The following is a 9,651-nucleotide window of genomic DNA, read 5'->3' on the forward strand; positions in this document are numbered from 1 at the left end:
GCTTGGATTGGCAGCGAGCCTTGATCTAGAGGTTGAGCAAATGGATGTGAAGACTGCTTTCCTCATGGTGATTTGGAGGAAAAGATTTACATGCAACAACCAGAAGGCTATGTGAAAAAGGGCAAAGAAAATTTGGTTTGCCGTTCGAAGAAAAGCTTTTATGGATTGAAGCAAGCACCAAGGCAGTAGTGGTATATGAAGTTCACGTCTGTTATTGGGTAGCATGGTTATGCAGAGACTGATTCAGACCATTGTGTATTTGCGAAGGTGTTTGGTGAGGATGATTTCATCATCTTGTTGATGTATGTCGAAGACATGTTGATTGTGAGCAAAAACATGGAAATAATTAAGGAGCTGAAATGTCAGCTAAATGAGTTTTTTGCCATGAAAAATATGGGTTCAGCGAAAAAAATTCTCGGTACGAAAATTGTTCGAGATAGAGGTGGTAAGTTGATTCACATATCTCAGGAAAAATACATTAAAAAATACTTAAGCGGTTTCACATGAACAAGTCTAAAGTGTTAACTACTCCTCACTACAAAATAAAGGTTGTTTAACATCATTTATATTATATATTTGTATTAGTTATAAATGATGTAAAATAATTTTACATCACTTAATTAAATGACTTTGAAAGTGGTGATGCAAATAATTTGCATCATTTTATTAATAGCTGATACACATATTTTTTATTATTTACATCAATTAGTGTAATTGATTTTAATATGTGTCAATTGCAAAAAGTGATATTAACACATACATCAGTTAAAAAAAAAACGATATTAGTATTAAAATCAGTTGAATAAATGATTCAACTATTTCTATGATTTAATAATAACTAAAATAAAACGTAATATCATATTTAAAAATTAATTTGAATAATTTAATTTTAAATATTATTATCAATTTTAAATAATTGACGTCAAATTTATGTCCAAAATAAATAAATTAAAATATTTTATATTAATATTTTTTTTCTATTGAAAAGTGAATACAAAGAAGTGAAAGGAAAAAAAAAAAAGATTGAACAACAATTAAAAAAAAAATTCAATGAGAGTCCTTCAACCGAAATTGTCTTTTTTTCTTCTTCTTGTAGACTTCCATCTTCTCATATACTTCTGGACAGTTATGATCAGTCATTTTTTCCCGAAGAATACATTTACACCTGACCAGAATTAGTTTCCTCCTCCAACACCTAACGCTTCTGCTGAAATCAACATAATCAAACCATCAGAACCCTTTCTCTCGACATATGTTTCCAGTATAATCTGTAATGGTTAGAAAACCAGAAGATAATGAACTTTAACAAATAAAGATCTTTAAGTCATAAACAAAAGACAAGAAACTGTAATTTTAGAAAAGAATAAGAAACAGAAGATTCGTTGGATTAGCAAACCTTAGTTCGTTGGATTAAACAAAAGAAGAAGTAGAAGAAATATAATACCTTTTTAGAAATTTTCCATCAAGTTCGTTGAATTAGCAAACCTTAGTTTTCTTTCAAATCATGCAAACGAAAACATAATCATCTTCATATAAGGGAAAATTCTTCATGCCACCAATGGCTTGCTAATGGGACGTCATCCACTCATCCTTACTCATTGAGAAAAAAAAGTTTGATTGTTTGTAGAATATTTTTATCTAATAACAATATAACTGTAAAATAAGTTTAAGCACGAGAGAGACGAAGTGGCGATAGAAGAAAGAATATGCTTTTGGATAAGAAAAAAACTGTTAAGAATAAAGTACAATTAAATTAGAGCCACAAACAAATATTAAAGCTACAAAATCTTAACTACATCGTAATCCTTTTTTATCAAATTTTAGCTATTTAAAAAATTTATTATAACAAATATTTAAATGATAAAAATAAGATAAATAACATCATTTTTATTAAATAGATGTTAGAATAATATATAATTACATAATTTTTATTAGTATCATTTTTAGAGTGATGTAAGTTTTGTATCAAATATATAAGTGATGTTAAACAAAATAAGTAAACGTATCAATTATTTAACTGATAATTTACATATAATAATACCATTTGTGTTAAATTGATACAAATGAATAAAAAGCATATCACTTATATTGAATTGATGCAAAATAAATTTAAAATGACATTACTTATTATAATTGATGCTAAATAATATATATTTGTCTCATTTGTAGATAAGTAATTTAAAACAGAATCATTTAATTTTCTGATACAATTTAAGTAATTTAATTCACCACTTTTTTTGTAATGTCTCTTGCTCTACACTTAAGAATGAGCCGTCAACAAAGTCCAAAGACATATGCGGAGAAGGAGGATATGACGAAGGTTCTATATGCTTCTGCAGTGGGTAGTTTGATGTATGTCATGGTTTGTACAAGACCAGATTTAGCCTATACCGTTGGAGTTGTCAGCAGGTTTCTCTCCAATATGGGAAGAGAACATTGGAATGATGTGAAGTAGATTTTGAGATATCTCTGAGGGACTTCTGATCTGAAGATTACATTTGGGGGTAAGAAGCCTTTGCTTGTCAGGTACACTGATTCTGACATCGCTGGAGATGTTGATTCTAGCAAGTCTACTTCGGGTTACTTGGTAACGTTTGCGGCTGGAGCTGTGGCATGACAGTCAAGGCTGCAAAAGTGCGTTGCACTATCGACCACTGAGGCATAGTTCATTGCTGCAACTGAAGCTAGTAAAGAGTTGTTGTGGATGAAGAACTTTTCTGAAGAGACTCGGTTACAAGCAAGAAAATTATGTGCTGCTTTGTGATAGTTAAAGCACCATTTGTCTCGGAAAGAATTCTACATTCCATTCGAAGTCAAAACACATTCAGAGGAAGTATCATTGGATACGAGATGTAGTTGTTTCTAACGAAATGGAACTTAGGAAGTTCATACGGATGATAATGGAGCTGATATGATGACAAAGTCTTTGCCGAGGGGGAAGCTTGAAGTATACCGAGGGATAGCCGGAATGGATATTTTCTCCACCTAGTCGGAGGGGGAGTTTGCTGGGTTCCTCCTAGATGGAGGAAACCCATTGGGTTTGGTTGGTGATAACTAAACTTGGAAGTTGGGCCATTGGTATTAGTCCATGAGATTAGTATTGGGTCTTGGGGGTTAGTGAGACACTATATAAAGTCTCTTAATCTAATTTGTGTGGTTAGCAGAAAGCAGAGAACACAGAGTTGACACAAGAAAGAAGAGTGCTTAAGAAGACTCATTAGACAAAAGAGAGAAAAGGAGAGAAGAAGACATATTTTCGTCTGGGTTTGTCGAGGCAGATTTGGAGGGTCAAACGGATCATGTTTGGGCTAATATTTTGTGGGAAGCTTCTTCAGTCAGTGGGTTAAAGGTTAACCGAATGGATTTGGATTTCAACGGTTGGATCTTCTGTTGTTTGGGGTTTTAGTGAAGCTTTGTCGTCACAGTTCTTCAGCAGTGCTGTCTTGAGCGTTTGGTAAATCCGACGGTTGGATCTTTTCTGACTGAGCTAAAATTTGGCAGATGTGTTGTTGACTTGTTCATCTTGAATTTGTACGGTGGATTAGTCTCTGGTTGCGGGAATCCTAGTGAGCTGAGGTCGTCTTGTAGCTGCCTGCTTTTGAAGCTCTTTGTGGTGCTCTCTTGTTGTTGTTGTTGCTGTGTTGGAGATAGCTCTTTGTAGCTAGAGTCTCTGTTCTGTTCAGGGTGTTGAACAAGGAGGACGTGGCTGTACTCATACTCATTTATATAGTGGATTTTTGAGTGGACTACGCTCCCGTTGGTTTTTCCTTCTCACATCGAGGAGGTTTTCTAACATTAAAAGTGTTTGTCTCATTTCTGCTTATATTATATCATGCTATCGTCGAAGTATTTTCCTCACAGGTTCACACAAAGTCAGGGGAACACGACCGTAACATTCGGCTGCGCCTCGCCCCCATGTTTTCCCCAACCTAAACTGTGAAAGTTCTTATGCGATCGGTTTCTTTACAAAAAATATTCACAAATTATATGAATAATCAATTAGAATATCTAAGAAAAATGAGAAATCCATGTGAAAGGTTTTCATATTCTTTTGAAAACTCTCGATACAGATGTCTTTAATCTTTAATTCCATGTTGGATATTGATATATACATGAACTTCAATAGGTTCACGTCAAACAAAAAAATAATTTATTTTATTGACTGATATATACTTGATCTGGTGAATAATTTAATAGAAATACTATAATCCCCCGACCGCCCACAGCTAACGGACCACCCATGCCCACTCACTCGGTCTGTGGGCTCCATTTCGTTCCAACAGACGGTGCGTTAATATTTTCAAGACCCAAAAATCTTGTTTAATTAACCCTGCAATCACCACCTGACATTTCCATGTGCTTTGGTCTCACTCGCACGGTATCGCGAATCACTTTCCGATAGGTCACCCATTCTCTCACTACTCCAGCCTAAATACGCTTAACTCTGAAGTTTTAAACGGATGTGTGATGGAAAAGGTAAACTAACTTTGGTTATATAGGTAGTCAAATCAATTCTTTTAATCATTTTCTATATATCATAACTTAGAATGTTACAAATACAAATATAGCTACATTAAATTAGTACATCCACCCATTTTTAACTGGCATAATATATATGTCCAAAATATTTTTTTTATTGAAATGATAATTTAGACAACTTTTTACAATGTCTAAATTTTTGTTTTTTGAATAACACAAATTATGCTCTTTTTTCTTAAACAGAAAATAAGTTTTGTAAATCACCGTTACTAAAATTTTTACCGAAGATTTTCAAAAGTTACCAAAGTCTATAAACGGTGAAATCTATCTATCTATCTATTATTATAAAAGAAAGTATCCTTCCCTCCAGTTGCGCCACGTCAGATTTCAAGTAGATAAGTCGTGCGTCGAGGAATTGACACGTGTCCACTTTAACTTGAGCGCAGCGGTTCATTAACAAGTGCTGGGCTACGGTTGATTAATACAATCCCGTAACCTGATAAAAATCCCTAAGCTTTCGACATTTTCGTCTCCCTTCATTATACAAAGACTTTTCATCTTTGTTGTTATCGTCTGTGGCACTGGAAAGCATCCGTTTCTTTTTTCTTCGTGGTTACTCTCCCTTAATTCAATCATCACGATCTAGCCTTGAATGCGTGCTTTGATTAGGAGTCAGTGAATCTGAGAGTATAAATAGGTGAACATTCTTTCTCTTACAATCATCTTATCGGCAGCGGAGGGTTACAATCCCAACGATTTTGCTCGCCGACTTCAAATCTGGGCGCTATTCCAACACCGTCGGAGTCCGATTGTATAGATTATTGGAAGTCTGAAACCTTAAGAAAGGCGGCGAACTCATGGCCTATGTGTCTCATGGCTGGTCGACATGCTCCTCGGGTAATTCCGGTGTCATATAGCTCCTTTTTTTTTTTGAAAAAAAATGTCATATAATCTTTCTTCCTGCTTTTACTGCTTTTTCTAATTCAATATGGAAAGTTTAATTCCTTTTGATTTTGACCTATCACAGTCGACAATGATTCAAAGTTCTGTTAACGCACACTGGCTCAACACCTTCAGGCTCAATGTACTCTGTTACTGGGTATTACACGTAGCAACCCAAACTTCAAGCTGTCGGATTCCAAGCTCTCCATACGGTTCGATGATGAGACCGCCTTTGCTGAGATTACCGACTCGGTCAATCCGATACGATTGGAGTTGTTTCTGGAATGAAGAGAATCTGCTTGCTTTGGCTAACACCAGTACTCATCTTCCTGGTTGGTCTATAAGATTCTGGTTCTAAATCAGAGAATTCAAATACCACGCTGATGTTGTGATTATTTTTATATTTTGTTCAGACATCGTTGGCCAGTTGACCGGGAGCAAAGGCAACCATTAAAATTCAAAGGTCAGCCTCATTCTCATATCCAAAACTTTCTTTAGTGTCGTCTGTTCTCACATCAAAAAAAATGAAACTTTTAACATCAGTGCAAACTTTACACATGTACAGGGATGTATCGGGTTGGCTTGTGGTACGTTCGATGCAACGACTGCTGCGTTTCTTGAAGATTACAGAGCTCCAGCCTAGACCCAAAGGTTATTGTGTCAACCCAAAAATTGTTGGAGGTAGTTATACTTATGCTCTTTGGTTGCTGGTTTTTCAGCGAATTGCTTATATGTTTTTATTTATTTAACTACATATCAAATAGTCCCTACAACTCTGTGTAACTGATCTACAATTCATACGCATGTCGGTTTATTCCTGAACGCATTTCTTTTCTTTTCACCTTTTCAGGCCAAGCTTGGAGAATTTGGAGTTGGACTTTCTGAAATCAATGCTAATAATGACAAGTTGCATCACTTTCACAATGAACTTGTGGAGTTTAAGCTCCTTCTTGAGAAGGTAATATGTTATTATTGTACTCAGACTTTGTAGATACTTCGCCTTATTATTACACAGAGAAAGTCTTGAATTGGTTTGTAACTAATTTTACAGCTTTGTGGTTCTGTAAAATATACATGATCTTTGTCAACACAATTAATGACTGTACATGACTTTACAGTGCAAATGGCACATTTAAACTGTTATCTTAAATTGTTGGTATGTATCTCATGCATTCATGTCTCTGTTGTGTGTCTTTTTAGGCTGGTGATCTTTTTGCTTCAGCCAGAAGTTATACCGCTCGAGGCTCTTTTGCTGCAGGAAGTACGAAATCTTAGTTAACACTCAACTCACGACCATTTTGCAACTTAACACTGATATAAACGGTTGCTTCTTCTACATGTCCGGGATAAGAAAATTACAGCTACACAATAAACTAAACCGGGCACAAGTGATGTCATAAATAAAATGGCTTCCAATAATCATGCATGCTAATTTAAGAATAAATGAGTTACATACTTCGTAAGTAATTTCGAATAAAAAATTATTTGATTGAGATAAAAAAAGGTTTTTTCAAGTTGCCCGTTTTTAACCTGAGCAGTCTGTTGATCCAACAAATCAAGTAAAGCTTGGATTCCTCATTGGGCTGGTTGAACGTCTGGTGTGGAGAAGGCTAGCATCCTATTACTCAGCTTCTCCTAGACATTAAAAGTGCGGCATTTTTCAATTGCATGAGTTTGCATGCTTTCTTAACGTATATTTTTTTTGATGAGTTTGCTTGAAACGCATATAACATGTTTTGTTATATATTTTAAAAAATATATAAAATCACCCCTCAAATATATTTTCAGTCATAAAAAAATGGAAAATACAGAAGAACAAAATACTACAGAGATAAAACTGCTTATGAAATGTTTATAATAGACAAACGTAGTGCCCTCTTCTCTTTCCAAATGGTTTTCTAGATATTTTATCAACCCTGGAATAGTGTAACTGAAAGCTTATCTCAAAACAACAAAGGTTCATACCTATACGATTTAATCGTGATCACACTGACTCAATCTGCATAATTTACATCATTGCAGGACATTTAGAGTTGTGGTTCGATGGAAATCTGAAACCAAGTATAACTAATTAAGGATATGTTAAGACGTCCGACAATTGGTCTGGCTTTGTTTCTGTTGGAAACAAGTGGTGGTTCGTAATCTAAGGAAAAGCTAATATACTACAAATCTATGGTCCAAACAAAAATTATCCGTTTTCAAGTTATAGTTAGTACCAGTCCCATATTACATCAATATAATGACACCATCTATTGATTTAATACAACTGATGTGTCAAAATGATGGTTTAAATGATATGGGTTATATTGCAGATATTATAATGAACGTAGTATCAGTAGCGTAACACATGGCTAATCACAATTAATCACCCCAAACCTTCCACAATTATGTAAACGGTATCCAATTACCCAAGTTTCATCACAATCTTCACAACACAAACTCTTTCACAATGACTAAACATCTTAGAAATTCTCCCCGTAAGTCCGTAGCGTCATCCCACCGTCTCCCACAATTTGTCTTCACACTTTTCGGTTTTCATGCTCTCTTATTTTTTTTTAATTTGCTGCTATCATGGCATGAAATATTATTTTACTTTTTATAAGAAATGCAAGTTCACATTATTATCGAATCACTCCCATTGCATGTTAAAAGACTGATTATAAATTGAGAAAGTGATTACTCTTACAATATCATAAGACAGACATGATGTTCCCAAAAAGATTAGAATGTCAAAATGCATTTAACAATATTCTACAATACTCAGCCAGTGACTGATTTAATAAATTTCTATATCAAATAGTTTAAATAAAAATTTTAAATTCATATAGATGTAAATTTAGTACCAAACATCTTCATCATCTACATCCCCATGTATGCTAAATCATTAAATATACAATTTAAATATTATATATATAAATATAATTTAAATATTATATATATACATATAATTTAAATATTATATATATATATATATATAAATAATTTAGAAATATATAAATATAAAAATGTAAAAATATGTAATATCTGATAAACAGAAAAATAAATAATGAAATACTATCAAGTCGGTCAATATATAATATTTGAATTATCTATAGTTAAATTACCGTAAGAGTTATATTTAATATATGTATATATTAGTGGTGTTGGTTTTACGGTGACTGCTAAATGCTTGCACTCATCGGCCACTACTCAGTTTTCACACTTTCCAATTTTAATATTTTCTTATTTTGATTAGGTTTGCATTACTATCTTATTCTCATTTAAATAACATTCTATTTTTCATAAGAAATGCAAGTTTAAATAATCACCACGTCAACTCCAATAGCATGTCGAAAGATTATGATCTCAATATAAAAATTAAATATTTTTATATCATACACAAAAAATACCCACAATCCAATCCTTCCGAACCCAAATATTACAAACCACAAATAACACACCAAATACGGAATCAAATTTTTGTAAAAGAAAACAAGAAGCATTCATAGTATATCAATGCCACAACTCTTTAATAAAGAAACAACTATGGCCAACAAACAAAATATATTTTATTACATATAATTCTTCTTCCCCTAAAACTTCTAAAAACAACAATCATTATCATATACATCTCTTGCAGATACAAACCAAAAACACAACCCACAAAATCATACAAAAAATAATAATCTAAATCACAAGTAAAATATATTCCACCTTATTTAATGATATTGAAATCTATTTATTTACTTTTGCTTATGTGTACGTATCTATATTATTAAAAGAAAAGTATCCATTAAAAAATACCCCTAAGTTTTCTAACTTATTTACACTTCCATGCCACTGAGAATTAAATTAAACTACCTCTTTCAATGCTTGTCTTTTCCAGTTAAATTAATGAGTTTTCCTTAATTAAATTTAAACTTAATGTCATTAAATGAACCTAAAAATACATCATATTTAACGTACCTTATTATGTACGAGTACGGCCCAATAATGAACTTGAATTTTATTTTTACGAAAACGTGAATCACTTGACTTATGTAATATTTAAAATATATTAACTACAATATAACAAATGAATATAACCTACCTATACTTTAGTTTGAAATGATCATGTTCAAGTTTTATATAGTCAACTTACATCATGCATCGATCGATGTACAATATTCAAACCACCTATAGTTTTCGTTTTCTTTATAGGATGTATCAACCAACCAATCATCCCATTGATTTTCTAAGCTTTATAAAAAA

General features: G+C 33.0%; 2 long non-coding RNA genes across 3 annotated transcripts; one reads left to right on the forward strand and one right to left on the reverse strand.

The window, feature by feature from the left end:
* Nucleotides 1-1,084: 1,084 nt before the first annotated feature.
* On the reverse strand, nucleotides 1,085-1,697 carry LOC106305333. 2 transcript variants are annotated; one of them, XR_001262965.1, is made up of 2 exons: nucleotides 1,445-1,697; nucleotides 1,085-1,204 (listed from the first exon to the last, which is right to left on the reverse strand). It is a non-coding gene; the product is annotated as an uncharacterized LOC106305333 (long non-coding RNA). The 2 variants fall into 2 exon arrangements; XR_001262966.1 differs by having other exon boundaries at nucleotides 1,085-1,207.
* A 3,272-nt stretch (nucleotides 1,698-4,969) lies between these two features.
* LOC106303987 lies at nucleotides 4,970-7,186 on the forward strand. The gene is made up of 7 exons (XR_001262606.1): nucleotides 4,970-5,376; nucleotides 5,507-5,753; nucleotides 5,835-5,884; nucleotides 5,987-6,102; nucleotides 6,272-6,379; nucleotides 6,622-6,880; nucleotides 6,960-7,186. It is a non-coding gene; the product is annotated as an uncharacterized LOC106303987 (long non-coding RNA).
* The last annotated feature ends 2,465 nt before the right edge of the window (nucleotides 7,187-9,651 follow it).

The sequence above is a fragment of the Brassica oleracea genome, chromosome C7 (genome assembly GCF_000695525.1).
Source record: "Brassica oleracea var. oleracea cultivar TO1000 chromosome C7, BOL, whole genome shotgun sequence".
NCBI classification, from domain to species: domain Eukaryota; kingdom Viridiplantae; phylum Streptophyta; class Magnoliopsida; order Brassicales; family Brassicaceae; genus Brassica; species Brassica oleracea.